The sequence below is a fragment of the Rattus norvegicus genome, chromosome 19, assembly GCF_036323735.1.
Source record: "Rattus norvegicus strain BN/NHsdMcwi chromosome 19, GRCr8, whole genome shotgun sequence".
Taxonomy (NCBI): Eukaryota; Metazoa; Chordata; class Mammalia; order Rodentia; family Muridae; genus Rattus; species Rattus norvegicus.
The window spans coordinates 49,340,140-49,345,455 of NC_086037.1; the positions used below are offsets into that span (position 1 = coordinate 49,340,140).

The 5,316-nt window shown below is 42.9% G+C and overlaps 1 pseudogene; it reads left to right on the forward strand.

Moving 5' to 3' along the window:
* The first annotated feature begins 479 nt into the window (after positions 1-479).
* On the forward strand, positions 480-2,710 carry Hsp90ab1-ps2 (heat shock protein 90 alpha family class B member 1, pseudogene 2; annotated as a pseudogene).
* Positions 2,711-5,316: the final 2,606 nt, after the last annotated feature.

The window sequence follows — 5,316 nt, forward strand, 5'->3', positions numbered from 1 at the left end:
TGGAGAATGCACAAGGGATGGCAGGCAATGAGTAGCCTGCCTGACTGACTAGAGTGAAGGACCTGATTTTCTTCTGCTGAAAGAGTCTGTGAATTATTTGTTGTTGTTTTATTTTGTTTTGCTTTGTTCTGTTTCTGTTTTGTTTTGAACATGGTGTTTAAATAACCGGCATTGTGTAGTGTAGCTTTCAGAAATGCAAAGACTTAGTTTTCTTCCCTGCAATGCTCCCAGTACTCAGGACAGGGCTCAAAACACAGAAGCAAAAAGAAATGGTTGTGAATTGAGAACTGAAATAACAGCATGCCTGGCAGAAATGTCCTTCCCTCGCATGCCTACTTCAGTGCATCCTTTGAACACCTCTCTTTACCCATCCTCTCCAGGTAGACACAACTTAAATTTCTCTAAATTGGTAAGAGAAAGCTTAAGATTTATATTCCTGCTCTTGAGTCACCCCCGCACAGCCTAGGCTTGGTGTGAGAGTCGGACGTGGTCCGGGCCCACCCTGCTCTGTACTACTACTTGGTTTTCTCGTCAAGATGCCTGAGGAAGTGCATCATGGAGAGGAAGAGGTGGAGACCTTTACCTTTCAGGCAGAAACTGATGTCCCTCAACATCAACACTTTCTACGCAAACAAGATTTCCCTCTGGGAGTTGATCTCTAATGCTTCTGAAGCCCTGAACAAGATTTGGTATGAGAGACTGTTGGACCCTTCCAAGTTGGACAGTGGGAAAAAGCTGAAGATTGACATCATCCCCAACCCTCAGGAGTGCACAGTGACTTTGGTGGACACAGGCATTAGCATGATCAAGGCTGACCTCATAAATAACTTGGGAACCATTGCTAAGTCTGGTACAAAGGGATGCATGGAGGCTCTCCAGGCTGGTGCAGACATCTCCATGATTGGGCAGTTTGGTGTTGGCTTCTACTCTGCCTACCTGGTGGTGGAGAAAGTGATTGTGATCACGAAGCACAACAATGACCAGCAGTGTGCCTGGGAGTCTTCTGCTGGTGGATCCTGCACCGTCTGCGAAGACCATGGTGAGCCTATTGGCCAGGGTACCAAAGTGATCCTCCACCTCAAAGAAGACCAGACAGAGTTCTTAGAGGAGAGGAGGGTCAAAGAAGTGGTGAAGAAACACTCACAGTTCATAGACTATCCCATCACCCTCTACTTAGAGAAGGAACGAGAGAAGGAGATCAGTGATGATGAGGCAGAGGAAGAGAAAGGGGAGAAACAGAAGGAAGATAAAGAGGATGAGGAGAAGCCTAAGACTGAGGATGTGGGATCTGACAAGGAGGATGAGAGCAGCAAAGATAAGAAAAAGAAAACAAAGAAGACCAAGAAGTACATTGACCAGGAAGAACTGAAAAAGATGAAGCCTATCTGGACCAGAAATCCTGATGACATCACTCAAGAAGAATATGGTGAATTCTCACCAATGACTGGGAAGACCACTTGGCAGTCAAGCACTTCTCTTTAGAAGGGCAGTTGGAATTCAGGGCATTGCTCTTCATTCTCCGGAGAGCTCCCTTTGATCTCTTTAAGAACAAGAACAACGACAACATCAAATTGTATGTCCATCGTGTGTTCAACATGGATAGCTGTGATGAGCTGATACCTGAGTACCTCAACTTCATCTGTGGTATAGTTGATTCTGAGGACCTGCCTCTGAACATCTCCCGAGAAATGCTCCAGCAGAGCAAGATCCTGAAAGTCATCCGCAAGAACATTGTGAAGAAATGCTTTGAGCTAGCTCTTCTCTGAGTTGGCTGAAGACAAAGAGAACTACAAGAAATTTTATGAGGCATTCTCCAAGAATTTAAAGCTTGGAATCCATGAAGATTCCACTAACTGTTGCTGCCTCTCTGAGCTCCTTCACTACCACACCTCTCAGTCTGGAGATGAGATGACTTCCCTGTCAGAGTATGTGTCACGCATGAAGGAGACACAGAAGTCCATCTACTATATCACTGGTGAGATCAAAGAGCAAGTGGCTAACTCTGCCTTCGTGGAGCGTGTGTGAAAACGGGGCTTTGAGGTGGTGTACATGACTGAGCCCATTGATGAGTACTTCGTGCAGCAGCTCAAGGAATTCGATGGCAAGAGGCTGGTCTCAGTGACCAAGGAGGTCCTGGAGCTACCAGAGGATGAGGAAGAGAAGAAAATGGAGGAGAGCAAGGCAAAATTTGAGAATCTCTGCAAGCTCATGAAGGAGATCTTGGACAAGAAGGTTGAAAAAGTGACTATCTCCAATAGGCTTGTGTCTTCACCCTGCTGCGTTGTGACAAGCACCTGTGGCTGGACAGCCAACATGGAACAGATCGTGAAGGCTCAGGCACTGCGAGACAACTCTACAATGGAATACGTGATGGCCAAGAAACACCTAGAGATCAACCCTGACCACCCCATTGTGGAGACTGTGACAGAAGGCTGAGGCAGACAAAAACAACAAAGCTGTCAAAGACCTGGTGGTGCTGCTGTTTGAAACTGCTCTGCTTTCCTCTGACTTTTCACTTGAGGACCCCCCAACCCACTCCAATCGCATCTACTGCATGATTAAACTAGGCCTGGGCATTGTTGAAGATGAGGTCACTGCAGAAGAGCCCAGTGCTGCTGTTCCTGGTGAGATCCTCCCACTGGAGGGTGATGAGGATGCCTCCTGCATGGAAGAAGTGGATTACAGGTTCCTGGGAAGCCCCTCTGTATAGAATCCCCATAGCTTCCCCAACACCCTTGGCTGGTCCTGACCCACCTGGCTCTCTGCTCATGTCTACAAGAATCTCTTCTATCCTGTCCTTGTGCCTTAAGGCAGGAAGATCCCCTCCCACAGAATAGCAGGGTTGGGTGTTGTGTATTGTGTTTTTTGTTTGTTTGTTTGTTTGTTTTACTTTGTTCTGAAATTAAAAGTATGCAAAATAAAGAAGATGCAGTTTAAAAAAAAGATTTATATTCCTATTCTTGTAGGATAAGAGGCAAACAGAATTAGAACTTTTTTCCTAACTTATCCTCATAAAGTAATGACTAATCAGAGTTGATCATAGAACATACTATATAGGATCTTAGATTTTTCCCTAAGGCCTATATATTAAAGGCTTGTATAAAAGTACCAGAAGGTGGTGAAATTGCCTAGTAGGAGGATCTCTGGAAACTGAGGCATACCTTTAAAGAGAATACCGATACACTCGACTCTCCTTCCACTTCCAGGCTGTGAGCAAACTTCCTTTATCATATGTCCCTAGTTAAAGGTATTGTGCCGCCATAGACCAAAATGGCGGAGTCAAACAACTATGGAAAGAAAATTCTGAAACCATGAACTAAAATAAAGCTTACATTTGATCATTAATATCCTGGAAATCTTGGCTAAGCAAAGGAAAGATAACAAATATTATGTCTTTTATAAGTAAATATTTGGGGTCAAGAACTGATACGGGGTAAACAGGGAGATGCAGGGAAGTGGACCATACTTTAGGGACCTGGAAAAGGTGGCTCAGCAGTTGGTTTAAGAACAAATGACAGAAATTTTCATTTAACACTAACTTTCTCAGCACTGTCTCTCCCTCCCAAGTCTCTAAACCACCAGTACCACTTTTCACCTCTACACTTTGCTCTCAGAAACGTGACCTGTATTTACCTGTTCCTGGGACCCTGGGCCTCAAAACATCTTATGTTTTTGTTTGCTACATTCAATCCATCACAAGCTGTGCATATCATTAACCCAAAAATACAGCTGCATCTCACAGTCTTTCCTCTGTCTCAGATGTAATCATTTCAGCCCTGGATGAATGCAGCAGTTTCCAAACTCAGCTATTCTTGACCTGTTCCAGATCATCCTTCACAGAAGAGCATTCGTCTTACAAAGTGTAGACCAGATCATTTCCTTTCCACTGCTTCTGATTGCATTTAAGGATGTGGCCTTGGTGCTGGGCTTGTTTATCTTATCAGCCTACATAAATATGAATAAGAAGCTTGGGGCTGCAATCTTACAACTCCACAACTCTGGAACTAAGTCAATAGGTGGACTTGACTTGGTTTAGTTTTAATTTTCCTTATTTACGTGATAAAATTACTGGGATAAAATACCTTTAAGGACTCTTCCAATTTTTAAAACTCTATTAGTGTATTGTTTTTATATATTTTGAAATAAAAATAAACAGTTGATTCCAAATGACAGAAATCAATTATGTGGTCAAGATTCCCCCGGTCTCCTTTGTACATTTCCTGCATTTTCAGAAGCTGCAGAGTTTGACATAAAAGAAAAAGACCTCCTGAGTCATGTAACTCCCCACAGCATTCAACACTACCTCTCATGCCATAACTTCTCTCCTGTAGTCTGTTCTGACTACTGTTCCCATTCTCTGCTGCATTTTGTTCAAATTAACAAGGTCTATCCATATTGGCCACTGGACTAGATCACAATCCATCAGAAGACACACTTCTGAGCAAGTCTTTGAGAAGGTTACCAGAGAATGCCAATGCCACAATACTGCTATACCAGATAGAATAGAAAGGAAAAGAGGAGACTTGGTGGTTCCCTCTGTACTTGCTGACTGTGGATATGGTGTGACCAGCCACTTCTTGCTTTTGCCACCACAACCAGAATCTTTATGCCATTCTATGCTATTTCCTTAGACTGAAAGCAAAGATAAGCCCCGTCTTTTTCAAGTTGCTTTTTCAAGTATTTTCTCACTTATACAGAACAATAACTATGAACAGAAAGAACCTGAGATTGCTCATTTTCCACACTTGCTTCCAGAATTCCCTGCCAAGTCTTCTGATTTCTTTGAACTGAATTTCTTGTCTGGTAGCAACAAACTACAGGACTAAGAAGAAAACTCAAGCAAAGTGAACAGCTTCCAGCCGGGACCAATAGTACTCATAATATTAGCTCCTAAAGTAGACAAAAGTATGCCAGATGACAGGAGGATAAAATATTATGTACCTAATTAGTCAGATAATCATAAATGACTCAGACAGAAAATATTATATAGTCTTATGACCCTGAATGTCAGGCAAAATGGGAGCCAAGAGGATTAATGAACCACATGGCAAACACATTGAATAGCAGTTATTTCCTGATGCGGACATTGCTCTCTGATTAGCTAACTCAGGGTAATAGGTTATCCAGAACCAGGAGATAAGAAGGTAAAAATACATGAGTCGTTAGGCTCGCTATCACCCAATACAAAATCATTGGAATCCTGAAACTGTGATCCCTGAAAACTCAAATCCAGTCCTAACCCTTCCAAGGCCAAAGTATAAGATGTTTGCTGCACCACTTAGCTTCCCTAAGTTCTACTTTCTCAGAGAATTAAAA